Raw genomic sequence first — 26548 nt, 5'->3', positions numbered from 1 at the left:
AACTCTCTCTCAGACAAGGGCCTCTTGTCTAAAACATACAAAGAATTAAAGAAACTCAGACCTCCGAAATCCAAAGATCCAATCCAAAAATGGGCATCTGAGATGAATATGCAATTCTCAGATGAAGAAATGCAAATGGCAAATAAATACATGAAAAAATGCTCATCATCATTGGTCATTAGAGAAATGCAAATTAAAACCACACTGAGATACCATCTCACTCCTGAAAGAATGGCCAGGATCAAGAAAACCGACAACAAATGCTGGAGAGGCTGTGGGGAAAAAGGAACTCTCCTGCACTGCTGGTGGGAGTGTAGACTGGTACAGCCTTTGTGGAGATCTGTCTGGAGATTTCTCAAAAAGTTGGGACTGGAAATCCCATTTATTCCAGCTATTCCACTTCTAGGCATATTCCCAGAAGAACTGAAAGCATCATACCACAGTGATATATGTGCACCTATGTTTATAGCAGCACAATTTGTAATCGCCAGATCTTGGAAACAACCCAAGTGCCCATCAACTGAGGAATGGATAAAAAAGTTGTGGTATTTCTATACAATGGAGTATTATTCAGCTATAAAGAAGGATCACATTGAGATATTTATCAATAAATGGGCGCAGCTTGAGACCATACTCATAAGTGAAATAAATCAATCTCGCATGTGTGAATACCGAATAGTTTCCCTAATGTAAGTAATGATTCAAATATATAAAAATATGTGGTAATCATGATTCCCCATTAGGTGGCCTTGAAGCCTTATAAAGTTTTCACTCATTAATTAGAAAGGCTTTATTCTGGGCTTCTTGATATGAAAATATTTGAAGCTAGAGTATATGAAGTTTTACCCAAATATTTCAAGGAAAAAGACACTATGGTAACTACTATTAAGTCAGGTTATAAGGTGTTGAAGTACTAGGTTATTGAAACAGTCATGCTGTGACCTCTATTGTTATATTGTTATGTCCTGTTTTATCTCAATCTCCCCCTTATTGTTTCAAAAAAAATTATTTAGTCATTTCTTATGTTTGTCTTAATTAAAGAAAAAAATTCAAAAAAATTAGGATATATAAATAGTAACTCTTTTCGATTTCCTATTAACTTGTTTTGAAGTCCTGTAGTACTCCCATGATCTTGTTTTGACTGATTAGACTCTGTTCCATTCTATATGATAGTATCAAGTTTGAAGACATAGGCAACTACTTTGAAGACAATAAGATTCACTAAGATACCCATTCTGGTTTGACTATTGTCTTCTTTGGAAGTCCTGTAATGTTTACAATGCCTAAGTTTTATTGGTCTTTTTCTCTACTGTTTTGTCCAACTTTATAATATCTAATAAGATAGACAATTCTTTTTAAGGAAACAAGGGACAACGTTGATAACCATTGTTGATAAACTTGTACTCTGTTCTACACCATGTGCTATGTCTATCCTTGGTATTGACTGACAGATTTGTTTTGCCATATTTGACTGTATTCTTCCCCCCCCCAAAGAAAGTAATAAGCACTAAGGAGTAATAAAATCCAAGATGTGTAAATTTTGTTGTAAAAAAGAGAGGGAAAAAAAAAAAGAAAAGAAAAAGAGCTCTAACAGATATAACAGCAAGTGTGTTTGGGGGTGTTAAATAGCTGACTTTATCAATGTTTTTGCAACATTGAACACAGCTGTTTGCAGTCTCCCTGTTTGAATGTCCACCTTGTGTTCTTTGATACTGTGATTTGAGGAACTATTTTCAAGAAAATAGTGTGTAATCTACTAGCAGGTAATTTCCTACTGTTATGGTTTTTTGTTTTGTTTCGTTTTGTTTTGTTTTGTAGTTCTGTATTGCGTGTACCCTTACGCCGCTTTGGTTTGTTTTGTGTTTTTCTCTTTTTCCTCTTAAATTAAAAAAAAAATACAACAGTGACTGAGTGAACCGGAATCCATCCTTTGAATTTCACCGGGAATAGTAACCTGGTGCTGTGAATATGCATACACATAATTGGCCTCTCCTGGTGGTTTCTGGCATGCCAAGCCATCATCAAAACCACTGTCTGTCTCAATGCCACAGTCCAGTTCTGTATCCTAGCAAATCTGAATAATGAAAAGTTTAGATTTTCTGGTTGGGCGTCTACAGAGATATCTTCTTAAAGGCTGTTAATTTTTTCAAGTCAACAGGTCCATTTTTTCCAAAATATTTTCTTGACGATGGCTTAGCATTATGCAAACAATGCTGCTCGTTTTACTATGGTCTTCTTTAGGAATTTTGCTTATTAATTCCATTATTTTTTCACATGTAAGATCATTTTTATTCCTCAATTCATAGTTGAAGTTTATTAATATTTCTCTAATGTTTGCTGCATCTACATCTGTATCAGACCAAGCTGTCATTCCAGTGCTCTAATGAAAGTTCTTCTTATTTATTACTGTACATAAGCCCATTTCAGAATAACTCATTTCGAATCCATTATCCAAGAATATTCCAGAGTTAACGGATTTACTTCCATGTAATCTTAATTTGTAAATTTTTAATGGACTTTGCATCCACTGAGTTTTCAGCGTTCTCTGTGGCTCCTTTTTTTTAATTTAAAGAGAAAAAAAGAAAGGACATGAAAAAACAAAGCAGTAAAAGGGTTCAAGTAATAGAGAATTTCAAGAAAAAAATATGCAGTAAGAAATCACCAGTTAATAGGTTACATATTATCTTCCCAGAAACAGTTGTCCAAATTGCAAAATTAAAGCATATAAAGTGGACATTCATACAGTGAAATTGTAGACAGTTCTGTTCAATGATCCAACAAATCTCAGTAATATGGTTTTCCATCCTACACACTCGAACATACGTGCAGTTATATCTCTTAGTCCACCTTCCTTTCCTCTCTTTTTTACAATAACAATTAGACTTTTTGGGTTTTATTACTCCCACGGTTCTTATTACTTTTTTTGAAGAGAATAAAACCAAATGTGACTAACCAAAACAGAGTCAGTTAGAACAGAATGGTGGACATAGTACATGATGCAAAAATAGAATACCAGGTGATCAAAAGTGGCTACCATTGTGCCTCTTGCTATTTTTAAATTGAGTTGCCTATATCATCAGGTATAATAGAATTGATCAAAACAGTACTGAACAAGACCAAAGGTCTACACTGGAGACCTTACAGGACTTCAAAAAAAGGATGATATTCAAACCATCATGGGCATCATAATATATCTTATTGCCTTCAAAGTGGTTGCTTATACCCTCAAATTTGATACTATCAAACAAAATGGAATATAAAATAATCAGACAGAACAAGATGGGGAGAGCAATACTGGGGTTCAAATCAGGTTAATAGGAAAACCAAGAAAATTACTATAATATGTCCTGCTATTTTTAATTTAGTTTTCCCTTAATTAAACAAATGAGAGAATATAGATTAATTTTTAAAAAAGGGAGGAGATTGAGATGAGAGGACATTGTAACAGAACAATGCAGGTCAGAACGGAACAATTCAAGCGTCATTGTGTTTCACCACCAGATAATCTAACATAATAGTAGTCGCCATAGTGGCTCTTTCCTTGAATTATTTGAGTGTAACTTCGTATGCTATAACATCAAGCATATCAAGACAGTGTGAATCCATTCAAGAGAATGCAAGAATTACAGGGTATTTAGAACCAGCTAATAGAAAATGAACAACGGTTCCTGTATTATCTCTTTGCCTGTAAAGAATTTTGTTTATACTATAGCATACAGTGAACTATAGTAAGATACATCATGTTAAAACCAGTGGAAACAGATGTACCACAGCTTGATGGGACTTCAAAACAAGATGATATTAAATCAGCGCTAGCTTTTATGTTGTGTTGTTTTCTTCAAAATAGCTATTCGTATTATCATAGATACTAAACTCAAACAACCCAGGTTAAAGCCATTGCAATTAATGAGTGAAAACATTATATGGCTTTAAACCAATATGATTGAGAATCATGATTACCACATACTTTTATGTATTCTTATCATTTTTTACATTAGGGAAACTATTCGGTATATATACATGTGAGTTTGACTTATTTCACTTATGAGTATGGTCTCAAGCTGCGTCCATTTATTTATAAATGTTTCAATGTGATCATTCTTTATAGCCGAGTAATATTCCATTGTATAAAAATACCACAACTTTTTTATCCATTCTTCAGTTGATGGACACTTAGGTTGTCTCCAAGATCTGGCTATTATAAACTGTGCTGCTATAAACATGGGTGCACATATATCACTGTGGTATGATGCTTTCAGTTCTTCTGGGAATATGCCTAAATGTGGTATAGCTGGGTCAAATGGGGCTTCCAGTCCCAGCTTTCTGAGAAATCTCCAGACTGACCTCCACAATGGTTGCACTAGTCTACACTCCCACCAACAGTGCAGGAGAGTTCCTTTTTCCCCACAGCCTCTCCAGCATTTGTTGTTGGTGGTTTCCTTGATCTTGGCCATTCTCTCAGGAGTGAGATGAAAGCTCAGTGTGGTTTTAATTTGTGTTTCTCTACTGACTAATGATGATGAACATTTTTTCATATATTTATTTGCCATTTGTATTTCTTCATCTGAGAATTGTTTATTCATCTCAGATGCTACTTTTGGATTGGGCCTTTGAATTTTGGGGGTCTATTTTTTTTAATTCTTTATATATTTTAGACAAAAGTCCTTTGTCTGAGGGGCAGTTCACTAAGATTTTTTCCCCAGTTTGTGGGTTTTCTTTTCACTATGCTGGAGATTTCTTTTGACATGCAGAGAGTTTTAAAAAGAGGTGGTCCCAGTTATTGACTCTGGAAAGTATTTCCCGTGCGGTTTGAGTCTTATTCATGAATTCTCTACCTACTCCTAAGTCTTCAAGGTTTTTACCCAATTTGTCTTCCAATAGATTTAGTGTTTCTGTTTTAATATTTAGATCTTTGATCCATTTAGATTTTATTTTAGTACATGGTGATAGGCATGGGTCTAGTTTTAGTTTTTGGCATATGGTGAGCCAGTTTTTCCAGCACCGTTTATTAAAGAGACTGTCATTCTTCCAGTGAACATGTTTGGCCCCTTTATCGAAGATAAGGTGGTTGAGTGTGTTTGTAGTTGTGGTTGTATCTTCTAATCTATTCCACTGATCTTCGGCTCTGTTTTGGTTCCAGTACCATGTTGATTTTACTACGGTTGCTTTGTAGTGTGACTTCAAGCCAGGGATTGTGATACCTCCTGCCTTGCCTTTGCTACTTAGAACTGTTCTTGCTATTCCTGGTTTCTTCTCACTCCAGATGAATTTTAGGAGTGATTTCTTGAGATCTATGAGGTATGTTGATGGTATTTTTTATCAGGATTGCATTGAATCCGTATAAAAGTTTTGGGAGAATGGCCATTTTCGCAATATTTATTCTTCCTATCCATGAGCAAGGGATGTTTTTCCATCTTCTGAGATCATCTTCAATTTCATTTTCCAGTGTATTATAATTTTCCCTGTACAGGTCTTTCACTTCTTTCATGAGAGTAATTGCTAGATATTTCATTTTTTTGGTTGCTAGTGTGAAGGGTGTGGCTTCTCTTATTTCTCTCTCTGTGACTTTGTTGTTAGTGTATAGGAGTGTGATTGATTTTTGAGTATTGATTTTATATACAGCTACATTACTAAATTTATTTATTATATCTAGCAGTCTTTCAATGGAGTTTTCGGGATCTCCTATATAGAGTATCATGTCATCTGCAAATAATGATAGCTTAACTTCTTCTTTTCCTATCTTTACCCCTTTTATTTCTCTCTCTAGTCTAATTGCTCTGGCTAGTATTTCCAGTGGTATATTAAATAGGAGCAATGTTAAGGGACACCCTTGTCTTGTGCCTGACTTTAAAGTAAAGGCCTTCAATTTTTGGCCATTTAGTATGATATTGGCTGTTGGTTGGTCATAGATGGCCTTTATTAAATTGAGGTAAAGACCATCTATTCCAATTTTCTGCAAGGTTCTTATCATAAATGAATGTTGGACCTTATCAAAAGCTTTTTCTGCATCTATAGAAATGATCATGTGGTTCTTTTTTTTTTTTAGTTGGTACTGGGGATCGAACTCATGACTGCCTGTTTGCAAGGCAGGTGCTTATGCCACTGAGCTAAATCCCCAGCCCTAATTTTTTTTTGTCTTTTTCATTTTTATCGGTACTGGGGATTGAACTCACAACTGCCTGCTTGCAAGGCAGGTGCTTATGCCGCTGAGCTAAATCCCCAGCCCAATCATGTGGTTCTTACTTTTGCCTTTATTGATATGGTGTATTACATTTATTGATTTACATATATTGAACCATCCCTGCATGCCTGGGATGAATCCCACTTGATTATGGTGTATGATCTTCTTGATGATTTGCTGCATCTTATTTGCCAATATTTTATTGAGGATTTTTGCATCTGTGTTCATTAGGGAGATTGGTCTGTAGTTCTCTTTTTCAGTTGGGTCCTTTTCAGGTTTTGGTACTAGAGTAATATTTGCTTCTAGGAACTATTTAGGAAGGATTGCTTCCCTTTCAATTTCATTGAAGAGTTTGAGGAGTGTTGGCATTAGGTCCTTGTATTCCTTGTAGAATTCTGCAGTGAATCCGTCTGGGCCTGGCCTCTTTTTTATAGGTAAGGATTTAATTACATTTTTTAATAGAAATTGGGTTATTCAGTAGTTTTACATCTTTATGTCCCAGCTTTGGTACTTCATATGCTTCTAGGGATCTGTCCATTTCCTCTGTGTTATCAAACCTTTGAGAATAGAGGTTTTCAAAATAGGTGTTGAGGGACTTCCGGGAGAACATGGAGGACAGATAACAGCAACTACCAGGGGCTCTCTGAAAGACTCGGCTCAGAAGCCAGGAATGGTGCGGACTAAGGAGACATAAGCAGGTGGAGATATGCTCTGCTGACTCAGGAACGAACTGGGCTGAGAGAAACCAACTTGGAATGCAGTCCTGGTGCTAAAACAGGAACAGAAAAGCCTTGGTGTGGAGGCTGGACCCCGCGCCATTGGAAGCTGCGATTTGGGTTTCCCGCTGCGTGGTGGCTGGCTGCCTCTACAGCGGCTCGGCAAAGAGAGAGACGTGCGGAAGCTCTGAGAACGGCAATCTGCGAACGGAGTCGAAAACAGGACGGGCAGGGAGGCGTGCACTGACTTGAGGTGAGGGAGAGAAACTGACACTTTACCACAGTTTGACTCCAGCAGAGGACTTTCTGGGCCCGAGCAGTCCTGCGGGAGCAGGGCGTGGTGGCAAGTCCAGCCACACATCCCCCTCTCGGGCGGGATTGGTAAAAAGTGCCTGGCCTGCGTGACGCTACCGGCGGACCCGGTAGGCTGTCCCAACCCAGTTCCCAGAGCCTGAAGGTGGCCGGGAGGGGAGATGCATAGGCTGCCTGGTCTGTAACTCCCTGGTGCGCAGCGGTGAGCAGGAACACCTAACCGGTGCAATTCGATCAGGCTGTGGCTGACTGTGAGAGAAGCTGGGCCTCTTATATAAGCTTGCATATATAAGGAACAGAGAATATGGGAAGAGGCAGCAACAAGAAAGGCTCCTTGGTCCCCAATTCTGAGAAACAGGCAATAGCAGACACCGCACCAATAGACATAAAGCGCCATATAGAGAGCTTCATAGACCAATTCAGGAATGAAGTTATCAATGACCTGAAGCTAGACACAAGCAGAATAGTTAGAGAAATGCTAAGCACCACCCAAGAAAAAACAGATGGTGGAATGGAAGAACAGAAAAAGAGGGGAGAATTGTTTGATGGAGAAAACAGAGAAAGCATAGAATACGTGAAGCAGCTTCAAAGGGACTACCAAGATGCTAAGAAGTCTATCGAAGACTGGCATAACAGGTTGAAAGAAACTAAGGACAGACTATCTGAACTGGAGGGCAGACTTGTAATATGGGAGAATGAAATGAAAAACTTCTTAAAAATAACGAAGAAACAAACAGCAATAATACAAAGACAAGAAGATGATAAGAGGATCCATAACTTAAGGATTAAGAACATAAAAGAAGAAGCAGGGACACAAACAAGTGAACTACAAAAGCTACTCACAGAAATAATCCAGGAGAATTTTCCTAATTTAGCAAAAGGTAAAGATACTCAGATGTATGAGGCATACAGGACCCCAGCTACCTACAACCAAAACAGAGCAACACCCAGGCATATAATAATAAAAATTCCAGAAATTCAATACAAGAACAGAATATTAAAAGCTGTCAGAGACAAGAAACAGACTACTTACAAGGGAACACCCATCAGAATTACAGCAGATTTCTCTGCACAAACCATCAAATCACGAAGAGCGTGGGGGGAAATAATTCAAGCTTTGAAAGATAATAATCTCCAGCCAAGATTGAGATATCCTGCACAACTGTCCCTGGAAATTGATGGAAAAACAAGGTGCTTCCAGGATAAAGAGGAACTGGGGGAATTTGCAACCACCAATTCAACTCTACAGAAAGTATTGCAGGATATTCTAAAAAAAGAAAAATACAAAGAACCCAGAAATAGTGGCGGGGAGGCCACAACGAATGGAGCAGAGAACAAAATGAAGAAGACAAACTGACAGCTACTGACAGAAAAAGAGCTCAACAGAAACGAGGCAGAGAAGATTGGATGATAGGAACAGCTATTTTGGAGAAGATGACATCTTAATAGGTAATACTGATTTAGTATCATCTTGTTTTGAAGTCTCTTCTAGCTTTTGTCCTTCTGTCTCCAATGGTCTAAATAGGTTGTATCTTATTGGATTTTATTATGTATGATAGTATAAGCAAAAACCTTTTAAAGACAAGGAGATTATACAGAAACCATTGTTCATTTTCTGTTAGTCGATTCTAAATACTCTGTAATGCTGTCATTCTCTTAAATGGTTTTACATTGTTTTGATATACTTAATGCTACAGTATACGAAGTTGTACTCAAGGATTTCAAGGAAAGAGACAATATGGTAACTACTTTTAGGTTAGGATTATCTGGTGGTGAAACACTATTCTGCTTAAATGGTTATGTTTTGATCTGCGCTGTTTCGTTGTTATGCCCTCTTTTATCTCAATCTCCACTCCATTATTTACTTTTTTATCTTTATCCTTTTAATTAAAGGAAAAAAATAGCAGGATATATTATAGTAACCCACTTTGACTTTCCATTACCTCGATTTAAAGCCCTGTATTACTCTCACCATCTGGTTTTTAACTGATATTCCCCTATTCTGTTTTGCTGGATAGTATCAGGTTTGAAAGTTTAGGCATCAGCTGTGAAGATAATGAGATTCATTATAACGCCCATTCTCATTAACTTTTATCTACTTTTGAAGACCTACAATGTCTCCAATGTTTTGGTTTTGTCGGTTTTATTCTTTACTGTTTTGTTCAATTGTATTATAACTAATGATATAGGCAATTCTATTAGAGATAGCGGGAGGCATTATGGTAACCATTGTTGATCACCTTGTATTATGTTTTTACATTATCTATTATGTCCACCCTTTTGACTTGACCGATTCTGTTCTGTTATGTCACATTTGGTTTTACTCTCTTCCAAAAAAGCAATAAGAACCGTGGGAGCAATGAAACCCAAAATGTGTAATAGTCATGGTACAAAAGAGAGGAAAAGAAAGTGCGCCAAACTATATAACTGCATGTATATTTAAGTGTATAAGATAGAAAATGATATCACAGAGTTTTATTGGATCAATGAACACAACTGTTTGCAGTATCATTGATGGAATGTCCACTTTACAAGCTTTAATTTTGTGACTTGTACAATTATTTCTAAGATGACTATATGTAATCCATTAACTAGTGATTTCCTACTGTTCATTTTTTTTCTGTAAATCTGTATAACTTGTACCCTTTCTCTGCTTTTTTTTTTCTTTTCTCCTTAAATAAAATTAAAAAAAAAAAAGAAAAAGTTGTTGATAATTTCCTGTATTTCTATAGGGTCTGTAGTGATTTCTCCTCTTTCATTCCTTATTGCATGAATTTGAGCTTTTTCTTCCCTTTTAAAAATAAGGTGGGCTTTTCAATTTTATTTATTCTTTCAAAGAACCAACTTTTTGATTCATTGATTTTTTTTTTTTAGTCTATTGCATTGATTTCTGCTCTGATTTTTATAATTTCTTCCCTTCTTTTGGCTTTGGGGTTGACTTGTCCTTCTTTTTCTAGATGTTTGAGGTGTAACATCAGGTTATTTATTTGTATTTTTTCTGTTTTCCTGATGTGTGAACTCAGTGCAATAAATTTTCCTCTGAGTACAGCTTTCATTGCATCCCACAGATTCTGGTAAGTTGTATTTGTGTTTTCATTTTCTTGTAGGTAGTGTTTAATTTCTTCTTTAATTTCCTCTGTGACCCACAGATTACTCAAGAGTGTGTTATTTACACTCTTGAGTATTCATGTGTTTGTGGGAATTTTGTAGTATCTTTTATCATTAATTTCTAATTTCATAGCGATATGGTCCGTTAGCATGCAAGGGGTAATTTCAACCCTTTTGTATTTATTTAGATATGTTTTGTGAATTAATATACGGTCTATTTTAGAGAATGACCCATGCACTGCTGAGAAGAATGTGTATTCTGTTGTTGTTGGTTGGAATACTCTGTATATGTCTATTAAGTCCATTTGTTCTCAGGCGTGATTCAGTTCTTTTATTTCTTTGCTGATTTTCTGTCGAGTTGATCTGTCCATTGGTGTCAGTGGTGTGTTAAGATCTCCTGTTAGAATCATGTTACTGTTAACTTGGTTTTTCTTTTCTGTTAGTATTTGTTTTATATAACTGGGTACTCTGGAATTTGGTGCATATATATTTAAGATAGTTATCTCTTCCTCTTGGAGACTTCTTTATCCCTTCTGATCATTATTGGCTTGAAGTTCACATTTTCTGCAAACAGAATAGCCACCCTTGCTTTTTTTTGGGTTACTGTTCCACGAAGTATTGTTTTCCATCCTTTAATTTTCAGTCTGTGGGTATCCTGTTGGGTTAGATGCATTTTCTGTAGACAACATATGGTTGGATTTTGTTTCTTGATCTATTCTGTCAGTCTTTTTCTTTTAATAGGTGCATTGAGACCATTTACATTAATAGTTATAAATGTTATATATTGATTTATTGTTGACATGTTATCTTTCTGCTGTTGTATCTTTGTCTTTTGATTCTGTTTAATTGTCTGCTTTGTTTAGTGGTTTTTTCCTACATGTATCTAGGCTGTATTTTAGTATTCTTTGCAGGGTTGGCTTGGTGATCATGTAGTTTTTCAGCTGTTGTTAGTCATGGAATTATCTTGTTTCTCCATCCATTGTGAAGGACAGTTTTTCAGGGTACATCAGTCTAGGTTGGAAATCATTTTCCTGTAGGATCTGAAATACTTCACTCCATGCTCTTCTTGACTTTATCGTCTGTGCTTAGAAATCTGCTGTAATTCTGGTAGGGTTTCCTTCATAGGTGATCTGTCATTTTTCTCTGACAGCTTTTAATATTCTATTCTTTTGTTTGATTTCTGGGATGGCTATTATTATGTGTCTGGGTGTAGTTTTATTTTGGTTATGGGTATTTGGAGTTCTATATGCTTCATTGATCTTGATATCAGTTTTTAATCTCATGTTTTGGAAATTTTCAGCTAGTACTTCTCTAAATATTCTCTTGACATCCTTTATGTTGTCCCCTTGTTTTTCATTTATCCTTATCAACCTTATGTTGTTCCTCTTTGCATCATCTTGCAGGTGTTGAATTGTTATTTTCTGATTTCTTGTTATTTTTAACAAATCTTTCCTTTCCTGTTCACTGCCTGCAATCTTGTCTTCAAGGTCTGAAATTCTATCTTCACATTCATTGAGGCAGTTTTTACAACTTTCAATGGAGTTTTTGATTTCCTGTATATCTCTTTGCATCTGCTTTATATATTCTGTTTGTTTCTTATCTTGTTCCTCCAGGGATTCTATCTTTTTGTTTAGCTCCTCCAACTTTTTAACTGTGTCTTTAGATTTGTCTAGCATCTCCTTCATTTCTTTTATGATTTCTTCTTTTACCTGAGAGATTATTTCTAGTTTGAATTCCTTTAAGGCTTTCAAGGGTTGCTTCTTCATTTTAGTTACTATTATTTCAGGTATTTCAGGTATGTGGCATATATTTTCTTCTATGCACATGGCTCCTAGGCTTTTTTGGGATGGGCTGGATGTTTGAGATTGCATTTTGGTTTTTCTTTTTGTCATTTTCCTATATTTTCGAGCATCAAGTGTTGTTCCAAGTGAGGGAGAGAGGTCAGCCAGCCTGAGATGGAATTTCCTGCCCCTCCTGACTCACTGATCTTGACAGGAAGCTTGACAGGACCTGTCCCCAGGTGAAGAAGAGAGTTCCACCAGGCTGGGACGGGGTTCCTTGACTCTGCTGGACTTACTCGTCCCCACAGGAGGCCACGGCCTGGACCCTAGGCAAGGAAGAGAACTCCGCCGGCTGGGGTCGGTTTTCCTGCCTTCCCTGGACTTACTCGCCCGACTGGAAGCCGGGGTCTGGCCCCCAGGTGAAGAAGAGAGTTCCGCACCTCCACTGGACTTACTTGCCCCAACAGGAAGCCGGGGCCTGGCCTGTGACTGCTTTTTTTTAACTCGCTGATCTGCTCATCTTCAGCAAGGTTTCTGCCATTACTTTAGTGAACAGGTTTTTTTATGTAAGTTGTGCTGACTCCCATTTTGTTGTTGACTCTGATCAACATTATGTTGTTCTTTTTTGCATCACCTTGCAGCTGTTGGTTTGGTTTTTAATTATTCCTTTTTATTTTAAATTTTAAGGAGCTGAAACAATATAACAAAAATTTGAAACAAGATATAAAGGTAACAATCACTTACATTGTCAATTGTTATCTTTAAATTAGTTACTCAGAATATAAGATATTGGCATTTAGTTGTCCAAACAATATTAACACAATCCTTTCTTTTCAGTGAACTAAGAGAAATCAATATCGTATCTATCATATATTTTTAATGTAATTTTTTTGCTTTTTACTTTCTTCTTTTCTGCTTTCCCTTAATCCATTTTCCCTTTCCTTTTGAGGATTCTTCCCATTTTATAATAGTTATTGTATATTTCAGATCTTATTTACTCTTTAAGCTTCTCACAGTAGGGAGACCTTTACACATATGCATCTAGTTTATTTCACTTAGGAGTGTGATCTCTAGGTGGATCAATTTACATATAAAAGCCTCCAATTTATCCTTCTTTATGACAGAGTAGTACTCCATGTTTAAAAAGGTCACATCTTTTTTACCCATTTCTTGGTTGATGAATATTGGGGTTGTATCCAAGATGTAGCTATTATAAACTGTGTTGCTATAAACATGAGTGTTCTGCTGGGTAGAGACTGAGAAGGAGAATATTTGGCTCAAATGGAACCTCCAATCCTTGTATTTTTATTTATTGTTATTATTGTTATTTTTGCTAATGGGGATTGAACTCATGATCTTGTACTCACTAGGCAGGCATGTATGCACTGAATCAAATCACCAGGCCTTCCAATTCTCGTTTTTGGAGGAATCTCCACACTTATTTTCACATTGGTCATATCAATCTACATTCTAACCAACAGCAGAGAAGTGTTCCTTTTACATCTCAGACACTCCAGCATTTTTTATTGGTGAATTTCTTGATAATAGCTATTCGTTTTGGAGTGTGATGGAATCTCAGTGTTGTTTTAGTTTGCATCTCTTGAATGACCAATGATGTCAAACATTTTTTCAGATATTTATTTGCTGTTTGTGTTTCTTCATCTGAGAATTATGTATTCATCTCAGATGTTCATTTTTGGATGGGGTCTTTAAATATGTTGGGTGTGGTTTTTAAAGTTCATTCTATGTTCTGATAGTAATCCTTTGTCAGAGGAACAGCTGGCAAACATTTTTTCCAACACTGTGGGTTGTCTCTTCAATCTGTTGGTGGTTTCTCTTGTATCGAAAAAGCTTTCAAGTAGCTCATAATTGTTGATACTTTGTGATAATTCCTGTGTGATTGAGTTTTATGTATAGAGTTTTTGCCTACACCAGTGTCTTCAAGGATTTTCCCTATTTTATCTTCCACCAGATTTAATATTTCATTTAGATTTTTGATCTATTCCAAATTTCATTTAGTGCATGGTGAAAGTTATGGGTTCAATCTTAATGTCTGGCATGTGCAGAGCCAGTTTTTCCATCACTGTTTATTGTTGCAAAACAGTGCAGCTCTTGATGTTTCCTGCAGGAAAGACAATGAGAGGGTAGGAAAATCAAGAGATGAAAACTGAGGTCAGTCAGGACCCTCTCTCTGAATGGGAGGAGGGAAGCTGCTAACCACTGTAGTGCATTTATTTAAACACTAGCACTCAGCTTCACATGGTAGTCTATTGCCTAGTAATCTGCATCCATGGCAACCTAGGAGCTTGGTGTTCTTGAGTCTGGAACACCTGTTTGGAGTAGTCATTGTTTTCTGACAGGCTTGCCTCACCCCAGAATGTGTGATCAGTCTCCAGCTTCAGCCATTCCCTACATCTCCCCTGTCTCTGTTTTTTAGTTGCAAGTAATGGGTTCTCTGTTAAAGATGGAGGACAAAATTAAATTATGTAATTGTTTTATGATTTTAGGAACTTATGGCTATAAATAGACTAGCTTTTTTGTTGTTTATTAAACAGCAGAACAGTTTACAGGTTTTAGAAAAATTTTTTAATTTATTTTTATTTTTTCATTTTGTTTTAAAAAGAATAAGAACAAACAGAGAAGAGCAAAGCAGATAAGAACAAAAGAATGCAAGCAACACTGCACTTCACATCAAGAAAACCGGATATCATGAGTAGCTACTGTAATGTCATATTTCTTTGAAATAATTGAGCATACCTTTATACACAATTGTATTAAACATAACAAAGTAGTGTAAAAACAATTCAAGAGAATGAAAGTATTACAGGACATTGAAAACCAAATAATATAAAATGAACAATGGCTACTACATTGGTAGAACCAATGGAAAAAAGAAAGAAAGCATGGTAGGACTTCAAAGCAAGATGATATTAAATTAGCAATGGCTGCCATAATGTCTTGTTTTCTTCAAAGTAGCTGTTCATACCATCACATATAATAAAATGAAAGAAAACATAGTAAAACCATTCCAACCTATGAATGAAATATAAGGCTTCGAAGCAAAATAATGGGGAACCATAATTACCATATAATCTTATGTACTCTTACTATTTCTTACATTTGGGAGACTATGTAGTATTTATACACGTAAGTTTCATTTATTTCACTTATGAGTATGATCTAAAGTTGCAACCACTTATTTTTAAATATGTCCGTGTGATCATTCTTTATAGCTGAGCAGTACTCCATTGTATAAAAATACTACATTTAAAAAAATCTATTCCTCCGTTCATGGACATTGAGCCTGTTTCTAACATCTTGCTATTACAAATTGTGTGCTATAAACATGGGTGCACATATATCACTGTGGTATGATGTTTTCAGTTCTACTGGGAATATGCCCAGAAGTGGGAAGCAGGGTCAAATGGGACTTCCTCTCACAGCTTTTTGAGGAATTTGTAGTTGCACCAGACTATACTCCCACCAACAGTGCAGAAGAGTTTCTTTATTTCGTAACCTCTATAGCATTTGTTGTTGGTAATTTTCTTGATCCTGGCCATTTCTGGAGTGAGATGGAATCTCAGTGTGGTTTTAATTTGCATTTCTCTAATGATCAATTTTGCTGAACATTTTTTCATGTGTTTACTTGCCATTTGTATTTCATCATCTGAGAACTATGTGTTCATCACAGATGCCCATGTTTGGAATGGGTCTTTGAATTTTGGGGATCTGATATTTTAAAATTCTTTATGTGTTCTAGACAAAAGTCCTTTGTCTGAGGGAGAGTTCACTAAGACTTTTTCCCCCAATTTGTGGATTTTCTTTTCACTATCCTGGAGATTTCCTTCACCATGCAGAAACTCCTTAATAGATGTTATCTCAGTTATTTATTTTGGGAAGTATTTCCTGTGTAGTTTGATATTTGTCCATGAATTCTCTTCCTACCTGTATGTTTTCAAAATTTCTATCTAATTTGTATTCCAACAGATTTAGCATTTCTGTTTTTAATATTTAGATCTTTGATCCATTTAGACTTTTGTTTAGTACATGGTGGTAGGCATGGGTCTAGTTTTAGTTTTCAGCATATGGGGAGCCAATTTTTCCAGCACCATTTATTAAAGAGACATTCTTTCTTCCAGTAAACACATTTGGACTCTCATCAAAGATAAGGTGGCTGAGTGTGTTTGTAGTTATAGTTGTATCTTCAAATCCATTCCACTGATCTTCAGGTCTGTTTTTGTTTCAGTACCATGCTGATTTTATTACAGTGGCTCTGTAGTATAATTTCAAGTAAGAGATTGTGATGCTTCCTGCCTTGCCTTTGTTGCTTAGAATTTCCTTTGCTGGTCTAGGTCTCTTCAGGTTGCAGATGAATTTTAGGAGTGATTTTTTTTTTATATCTATGAGGTGTGCTATTGGTCTTTGATTGGAGCTGCTTTAAATCTATGTAACAATTTTGGGAGTATGGCCATTTTCACAAGGTTTGTTCTTTCTATCCATGCACTAGGGATGTCTTTCCATTTTCTGAGGTCCTTTTCTATTTCTTTTTTCATGGTATTATAATTTTTCCTGGTAGATCTTTTACTTCTTTCATTAGATTGATTTCTAATTATTTTATTGTTTTGGATTTTATTGTGAAGGATGTGGCTTCTCTTATTTCTCTCTCACTGATTTTGTTATTAGTGTGTAGGAATGCTATTGATTTTTGAGTTGACTTTGTATCCAGCCACATTACTAAATTTATTTATTATACCTAGGAGTTTTTCAGTGGAGTTTTGTGGATCTTCTATCTTCATGCCTTCTGCAAATAATGATAACTTCTTTATTTCCTGTCCATATTCCTTTTATTTCTCTCTCTTATCTAATTGGTCTGCCTAGTATTTCCAGTACTATGTTGAATAAAAAAGGTGATAATGGACATCATTGTTTTGTTCCTGTTGTTTGGGTAAGGGCTTTCAGTTTTTGGCCATTTAATATGACACTGGCTGTTGGTTTGTCATAGATGGCTTTTATTATATTGAGGTAAAGACCATCTGTTCCAGTTTTCTGTAAGGTTCTTATCATGAGTAAGTGCTGGACGTTATCAAAACTATTATGCATGTATAGAAATGATCATGTGATTTTTACTTTTGGCTCTATTGATATGGTGGATTACATTTATTTTTTATTTTTATTTTTTTCATTTTAAAAAAATTTTATTTAAGGAGAAAAAAAGCAGACAAAGGGTACAAGTTATACAGATTTACAGAAAAAAATAAACAGTAGGAAATCACTAGTTAATGGATTACATTTTGTCATCTTAGAAATAATTGTTCAAGTTACAAAATTAAAGCTTATAAGGTGGACATTCCAACAGTGAGACTGCAAACAGTTCTGTTCAATGATCCAACAAAACTCAGTAATATCATTATCTATCTTATACACTTAAATATACATGCAGTTATATCATTTAGAGCACTTTCTTTTCCTGTCTTTTGTACAATGACAATTACACATTTTGGGTTTTGTTGCTCCCACAGTTCTTATTACTTTTTTGGAAGAGAGTAGAGCCAAAAGTGACATAACAGAATAGTCAGTCAAATCAAAAGGGTGGACGTAATAGATAATGTAAAAGAATAATACTAGGTGATCAACAATGGTTACCACAATGCCTCCCGCTATCTCTAATAGAATTGCCTATATCATTAGTTATAATAAAATTTGAACAAAACCAACAAAACCAAAACATTGGAGACATTATTCTTCAAAAGTAGATAATAGTCAACCAGAATGGGTGTCATAATGAATCCCACTATCTTCACAGCTGTTGCCCAAACTTACAAACCTGATACTATCAAGCAAAACAGAATAGAGGAACATCAGTCAAAACAAGATGGTGAGAGCAATACAGGGCTTTAAATCAAGATAATGGAAAGTCAAAGGGGGTCACTATAATATATCCTGCTATTTTAAAATTTATTTTTCCCTTCACTAAAAGGATAAAAAAGTAAATAATAAAATGGTGATTGAGATAAAAGAGGGCATAACAGCAAAACAGTGCAGATCAAAACATAACCATTTAAGCAAAATAGTGTTTCACCACAAGATAATCCTGACATAAAAGTAGTTACCATATTGTCTCTTTCCTTGAAATCTTTGAGTATAACTTCATATACTGTAGCATCAAATATATCAAAACAATGTAAAACCATTTAAGAGAATGACAGTATTACAGGGTATTTAGAATCAACTAACAAAAAGTGAACAATGGTTTCTGTATAATCTCCTTGTCTATAAAAAGTTTTGCTTATACTATCATATATAATAAAATCCAATATGATACCACCTGTTTAGACTGATGGAGACAGAAGAACAAAAGCTTGATGAGAGTTCAAAACAAGATGATACTAAATCAGTATTACCTCTTAAGATGTAATTTTCTCCAATATAGCTGTTCCTATCATCCAATCTTCTCTGCCTCATTTCTGTTGAGCTCTTTTTCTGTCATTAGTTGTCAGTTTGTCTTCTTCATTTTGTTTTCTGCTCCATTCATTGTGGCCTCTCTGCCGCTACTTCTGGATTTTTCATATTTTTCTTTTTTAGAATATCTTTCAGTATTCTCTGTAGAGTTGAATTGGTGGTTGCATATTCCCCTAGTTCCTCTTTATCCTGGAATCACCTTGTTTTCCCATCAATTTCTAGGGATAGTTGTGCAGGATATATCAATCTTGGCTGGAGATTATTATCTTTCAAAGCTTGAATTATTTCCCCCCACGCTCTTTGTGATTTGATGGTTAGCACCATTCCTGAATTCTAAGCTGGGTGTTTCAGAAAGCCTCCATAGCTGCTGCTATCTGTTTGCCATGTTGTCCCGGAAGTCCTGGATTACATTTATTGATTTACATATGTTGAACCATCCCTGCATTCCTGAGATGAATCCCCCTTGGTCGTGGTTTATAATCTTCTTGATGATTTGCTGCATTCTGTTTGCCAATATTTTATTGAGAATTTTTGCATGTATGTTCATTAGGGAGATTGGGCTCTAGTTCTCTTTTTTAGATGGATCTTTCTGAGGTTTTGGTACTAGAGGAATATTTGCTTCCAGGACTGTGTTAGGAAGAATTGCTGCCCTTTCAATTATATTGAAAAGTTTGATGAGTTTTGGCTTTAAATCTTCTTTGAATTTCTTTTAGAAATTCATCAGAGGCCTGGCCTCTTCTTTATTGGTAAGGTAAATTAATTTTTAATTTCCTTAATTTTCAATTTCCTCAATTTTGGTAAATTAATTTTCAATTTCCTTATAGAAATTGGGCTATTCAGCTGTTTTACATCTTCTTGACCCAGTTTTGGTACTTCACATGTTTCTAGGAATCTATTTCTTCTGTTTTATCAAACCAATGGGAGTAGAGATTTTTGAAGTAGGCATTGATGATCTTCTATATTTCTACAAGGTCTTAGTGATTTCACTCCTTTCCTTCCTTATTGCATGAATTTGAGTTTTCCTTTCCTTCTTGAAATAAGGTTGGCTAGGGGTTTTTCAATTTTATTTATTCTTTCAAAGAACCAACTCTTTAATTCATTGATTCTTTGTATTGTTTTCTTAGTCTCTATTGCATTAATTTCTGGTCTGATCTTTATAATTTCCTCCCTTCTTTTGGCTTTAGGCTCGACCACTCTTCTTTTCCTAGGTTTTGAGGTGTTATTTGTGTTCGTTCTGTTTCCATGATGTGGGAATTCACTGCAAAATTTTCCTCTGAGGACTGCTTTTATTACATCCCACAGATTCTGATAAGTTGTATTCATATTTTTGTTTCCATATAGATATTTTTAAATTTCTTCTTTAATTCCCCCTGTGACCCACTGATTGCTCAAAGTGTATTATTGAATTTCCATGTGTTAGTGTGGCTTTTGCAATTTTTATAATTAATTTCTACTTTCATGTTGCTATGATCTAATAATAAGCATGGGATAATTTCTGTAGGGAGCTGCGCAACAGCCCCATTGCTGCCTCCCTGCCTCACTCTCTTCTATGGGCACAATGTGTCTGCCTACATTAACCATAATCCTTTCCTGCTTATGTCACATACCTGGATGTGACGATGACCCTCTTGTATTCATCCCCATAGCCTCTTCCTGTCTCACCAGCCCGCCCTTGGCCTATAAAAGATGTAATCACTTCCGGAATAAATGGGGCTTGATTGGACTCTCTCAACTTGCCTCAGTCTCCCTCTGTCTCCCCCATGTTTTTATTTTAATCCCCGTTCTCCCTCAAGGTACACCCCACGGATTGATCCACAGGCCGGATCAAATTTCAATTCTGTTACATGTACTTAAGTATGTTCTGTGGGCTATTGTATGGTCTATTTTAGTGAATGTTCCATGTACTGCTGAGAAGAATGTATATTCTGATGTTGTTGCTTGGAACACTCTGTATATGTCTATCAAGTCCATTTGTTCACAGGTGTGATTCAGTTCTGTTATTTCTTTGCTGATTTTCTGTCTGGTTGATCTCTCCCTTTCTGTCAATGGCATGTTAAGGTCTCCTGTTATAATTGTATTATTGCTTATTTGATTTTTCATTTCTGTCAATACTTGCTTTGTATAGCGGGGTGCTCTGAAATTTGGTGCCTATATATTTAAGATTGTTATCTCTTCCTCTTGAAATTTTCTGCTAACTAGTATGTAGTGACCTTGTTTATCTCTTTGGATCATTCTTGGTTTGAAGTTTACATTGTGTGCAAACAGAATAGCTATCCCTGCTTGTTTTTGGATTTCTGTTGCATGAAGTATTATTTTCCATCCTTTGACTTTCAGGCTATGTGTTTCTCTTTGGGTTAGTTTGGTTTCTTGTAGACAGCATATGGTTGGATATTATTTTTTGGTGATTTTTGTCAGTCTGTTTCTTTTAATTGGTGAATTGAGGCCATTTAAGTTAATGGTTATAACTAATATATATTGGTTTACTTTTGACATGTTATCTTTATGCTGTTACTTCATATTTCCACTCTGTTTAGTTGTCTTCCTTGTTTAGTGGTTTTTCCTATGTCTATCTAGAATTTCTTTCAGTATTTGCATGGTTGGTTTGGTGATCATGAAATTCTTCAGCTTTTCATTGTTGTAATATCTTATTTCTCGATCCATTTTTTTTGTATTTTTGTATTTTACCGGTACCAGGGATCGAACTCAAGACCACATGCTTGCAAGACAGGTGCTTATGCCACTGAGCTAAATCCCCAGCCCCTCTTCATCCATTTTGAAGGACAGTTTTTCAGGATACATCAGTCTGGATTGGAAGTTGTTTTCCTTTAGGATCTGAAATACTTCACTCCATGTTCTTCTTGACTTTATTGTTTGTGCTTAGAAGTCTGTTGTGATTCTGACAGGTTTTCCTTTATTGGTGATCTATCTTTTTTCTCTGACAGCTTTTAATATTCTATTCTTATGTTGGATTTCTGGGATGGTGATTATTAGATGTCTAGGTGTAGTTTTATTTTGATTATGGCTATTTGGAGTTCTGTATGCTTCACTGATCCTGATGTCCATTTCCAATTTCATGTTTGGGAAATTTTCAGCTATTACTTCTCTAAATACCCTCTTGACATCTTTTATGTTGTCCCCTTCTTTTTCATTTATCCCTATCAAACTTATGATGTGGTTTTTCTTTGCGTCATCTTGCAATTGTTGAATTGTTATTTCCTGATTGTTTGTTATTTTTAAAAGATTTTTCTTTCCTGTTCACTAGCTGCAATCCTGTCTTCAAGGTCTGAAATTCTATCTTCACTTTCATTGAGGAAGTTTTTACAGCTATCAATGGAATTTTTGATTTCTATATATATCTTTGCATCTGTTTTATGTATTCCAGTTGTTTTTATATTGTTCATCCAGGGATTCTAGCTTTTTGTTTAGTTGCTCCAATTTTTTAAACTGTGTTTTCTTTAGATATGTTCAGCATCTCTTTCATATCTTTTATCATTTCTTCTTTTATCTGGGAGATTATTTCTAGTTTGAATTCCTTTAAAGCTTCCCAAAGTTGCTTCTTTACTTCAGTTGCTAGTATTTCAGGTATTTCACGAATAAGGCATGTATTTTCTTGTATGTGCATGAATCCTAGGCTTTCTTGGGATGGGCTGGATGTTTGAGATTGCATTTAGTCTTTTGTTTTGTCTTTTTTCTATATTTCTGTGTTTCAAGTATTATTCCAAGGCTTCCCCAGGGCCTGGTGGAAATCATCTTCTATGCCCTGAGCTCCTGGGACTCTGGCCACCCAGTTCCCTGGAGTGAGAGCCGGTCACTGGGAGTGGGGCAGGCAGGCCCAAATCCAGCAGGGCACACTGAGTGTGGCAGGAAGCTATGAAATTCCTTGGATGGTGGGAGCAATGATCCCAAACTCCCAGGTTCGGAATGGTGCAGGGACACTTGCCTCAGGCCAGCCAGTCTCCAGAATTTAGGGCACAGGCAGTCTCAGAACTCCAGAGTCCACTAAGCACGGCAGAGAGTGGGGAGCCTGGTGGTGGCGCAGGCCTGCTCAAGGCCCACTGAGCTTGTCCAGTGCAGCAGGAAGCCATGAAGTTCCCTGTATGGGCTGAGTGAGAATCCTAAACTAGGTGGGGTTGGGAGATGGTGCAGGGACACTCACCCAGGCTGCCAAGCCTCTGGAACCAGTGGTGCTGGTGGGCCCAGAGCTCCCCAGCATGACAATTTAAAGAGGCCCAAAAGTTTTAAAAGGTTGGGGATGGAGCTCAGGGCAAAGGCCTTGGATTCAATTCCTAGTAGGAAGGGAGGAAGAGCAAGAAGGAGGGGAAGAGAGGAGGATGTAGAAAAAGAAGAAGAGGAAGAAGAAGAAGCCTCACCCTTGATTTCCTGCATTTTTCTATGCTTCTCTAGTCTTAAAATATACATCTAGTGCAGTTTTGATGAGGAAGTTCTTCATTGTAGTTATCATAGTCATCATTTTTTTTAACCTGAAATATGATTTCTTCTTTGATTTCCTCTGTAGCCTCTTAGTTTTGCTTATTTGTTTATTTATTTTTTACTTTTTGGGAATTATCCTAGAAAACTGAGGGGGGTGACTTCTGATTTGTCTTATTGCATCATGTCCTGGATTTGTCCTGGGTCAGCTGGAGATCTGGTTTGCATTTTGTTTCTGCATCTTGTCATTTTCCATTTTTAATCTTTATTTTGTTTTCTTTGTTAATGCTTGTAAATTGCTTGTAATGACAGATTTATGTCTAATACCAAGGCTTCCCTAGAAAAGGTCTATTCCTCAGATATGTCTTTTAGGTGTAGATTGTTCTGGGTCTTTGTATCTTTCCCAAGATCCTACATTCTCAATTTTTTTAATGTTCCCAATTTATGAAGGAAGAGATGTTGTTGTCTATTTGGCTCAGCACTCAGTTCTTTAGTACTGGACAATAGCAATGGTAATGACCTTAGTCACAGTGTTGTTATAAAGGCAGAATAACAGATTATAACAAGTATAATATCCTGCCTAAGTAGTGTCACTAGCAATAGCAACAGATCAAACATAGCTTAGTATCTTAAAAACTATGAAGACTATTAATTTGGTATCTTTAACCATAGGGTAAGACCTATAGTTATATAACAAAATGCAGTATAAGTTAGTAAAAGGTGAAAGATTTATATGATCTGAAGAGAAACCAGAGTATAAATTGCAATATAAGTTAAAAACTTGTGCTCAGAGAGTTTTCCCTTAGAAGAGCAATCTTACTCTGTGGTGGGGGAATTTAACAGGGATAAGGGACAAAACACAGAGATAATTGAAGGGACATGTAGTGGAAGGAAGGGTAGGGAACAAAGATTGATCACACAAGCTTTGGGAAGCTGGAGAACAAGGCAGAAAAGAGAGAGAGAATCCAGGAGAAGGCAAAGGTTCTCAAGGTGGACCAGAAATACCTGAGACAATGTTTACTCATATGAAAATGTCATAAAAACAATAAAAATCTTGGCAGACAGAGAGAAAGGAGATGAATATAACAGAACATAGATAAAGGTAAAAATCTAAATAAACTTAAATCATAACACACACACACACACACACACACACACACACACACACACACACACACACACACAAACAAAATAAAAAGACTCCTGCACAGAAACAGCAAAATGAAAGAAACAAAGAAGGAACAGCTACAACAAATTCCTGTTATATCCACAGTTTTTTGATAGTGTCTCTATCAGTTATATAAACTGCAGGATAAGCCATTGAGCTCTGCAGTAGGATTAGTGCCAGGTAGGGGATGATCTTGGCCTCCAGATAGGGGGACTGGGGCCAGGGTCTTCAGCCAGTGACTTTCTGTATGTGCCTGCCAAACCACACACTCCTTACCCTGTTGATCCCTGTGGTGCTCTTCTGGTTGCTGTGGCATCTTCAAACAGAGGCAGGCTGACGGTGCTCCATCTTACAGAGAGTGGCTTCTCCCATCATCATACAGGTATCTCAGTTCCATTTTCACTGACTTTGCCTTCTGTCCTCTGTCTTCTTTTGCAAGATGGAGTATGTGGGGAACTGTGGGCTAACTCTGCTCCTGATGCCACTGCAGTGTCAGTTGATCCCACTTTGATCTCCTCTGCCATGGGAAGAGTGTCAACCTCCTAGTTATTGCTGTGATACCATGCAAGGTTGTTTAAATTCCCTGAAGACCCTGGCCACATGGCATAAAAGGTTTTGCTGTTTCATTTACTGCTTTTGCACAGCTGCTGCCAGAATGACACCAGCACCACCACAACTGCTGGAGACTACTACAAAGTTGCTCTGAGCAGGATTTAAAATGAACTAGTTGACTTTCCAGGTTTATCAGTGTGTCTGTTCTAGGGTTAGGTCCCTTGTTGGGAGATGGGCAGTGATTCATAGTAAGTGTATCTCTATGAATCACTGGTCCTGACTGAATCCTGTAATGCCAGAGACACCTCAAAGGGCCATGTAAGGCTATAGCTGTGGACACCTCTCTCCAACCACAATTAACTAGACAAGAGACTGCAACTCCAGGCATCTCCCTCCTGCTGTGTCACTCCTACCTTAAATTTCATCATAGAGATAAGACAGTTCTCTAAAATTGGTATAATCTACTATGTGGAACAGTCTTTGAAGTAACTCCCAAGGTTCTGATCAGTTCCCAACGTTTCTCACTATTCTTTTTGTGTTTGAAAACTTAATAAATATAGGCCACCCACAGAAGATCTTTGTCTCTAACACTGCTAGAAAGTTTTGATTCTCTTGCAGCCCTAGAATCATACTACTTGTCTGAAATATTTAAGCCTTTGCTGTAAACTTGTTTGGTAGATTAGGAATCTTGACCAGTGCCCCTATACAACACCACCACCACACTGCAGGAATCACTAACCATGCTGACACATTGATTCTGCCCCACAATGGAGATAGCTCACAGTCTACCTGGTCCCACTTGAATCTCCTTTCTTCTAGAGAGTGCCACAGTGTTCAAATTCTATGCATCCCTCTTTCATCCCTGTTTCACACTACAGGGCAGGAAGGGTTGTGGACTGCTTCTGCTTTTGTCTCTAACCTTATTGTTGCTGGGATTTCAATTAGCTGGTAGCATACAGACAAAAAAACATCGGGGTGCCCACTGTGGAGGGAGTAGTGCTGGTGAAATCTTCTGCCAGGTCCCTGCATCCTCAACACGGAGGAAGGCATAAGAAGCAAGGTGCCTTTCATCCCAAATTTATTTTGTTTGGCTTGAGTTAGTCACACATTTGCAGTCTATCAGCTTCTGGGAGACATGTTAGTGTGGTGCTTCTTGCTCAGTACACAGGCAGTAGTCCCACCAGCAGCGTGGTGATCTTGATTACCATTTCATAAAATCCTATGTCTATGGTTTGTTTTATGTACATGTGTCTTATTTCAAGTTGATTCGTGCATCAGGATGTATGTCCCTCCCTTTCCTCCAGTTACCTTTGTTTTTACTTGATTTTCTGCAAGTAATTCAATGTGGCTCCTCTTCTACTGAGCCACATTGAATGCTTCTTTGTTTTTAATTGTTTGATTTAATTCTGTTTTTCTTCCTTTGGCAAGTGTACCTAGGTACTTGTCTTTTTGTTTCTTCTTTCAAAAACTACTGTTCAACTCAGTGAGAGTTTTGTGCTTTTTGGGTAGAATAGGAGAGTGGAAAAATGATTTAATACACATCATTTACAAGTGTAAATTCTCTATTGTGAATGTGATCAGTATGTATATCTAAAATGTACCAATAAACTTAATAAAAAAGAAAATATATGTATTTCTTTAAGCACGTGTTATCAGTTCCTGTTCACAGTACATGATGATTATACTCATTGCAATGAGTTGCTACATAAATATAAAACATCTTAGTTCTGCTTAATCCCATTTCCCTCCTATGTGTACAGATTTTATGGTTTTATTTCAGCATATGTACAACATGTACCTGAGTTTGACTATTCATTTTCTTCATCTAACAGCATGACATTTG

General features: G+C 36.6%; 1 pseudogene; it reads right to left on the bottom strand.

The window, feature by feature from the left end:
- Nucleotides 1-1879: 1879 nt before the first annotated feature.
- On the bottom strand, nt 1880-24469 carry LOC100724280 (caspase-3-like; annotated as a pseudogene).
- Between the last annotated feature and the right edge of the window lie 2079 nt (nt 24470-26548).

The sequence above is a fragment of the Cavia porcellus genome, unplaced genomic scaffold (genome assembly GCF_034190915.1).
Source record: "Cavia porcellus strain 051 isolate PalLab524CR breed Dunkin Hartley unplaced genomic scaffold, mCavPor4.1 scaffold_7, whole genome shotgun sequence".
NCBI classification, from domain to species: domain Eukaryota; kingdom Metazoa; phylum Chordata; class Mammalia; order Rodentia; family Caviidae; genus Cavia; species Cavia porcellus.
This window is presented reverse-complemented; position numbering and strand designations above follow the sequence as displayed.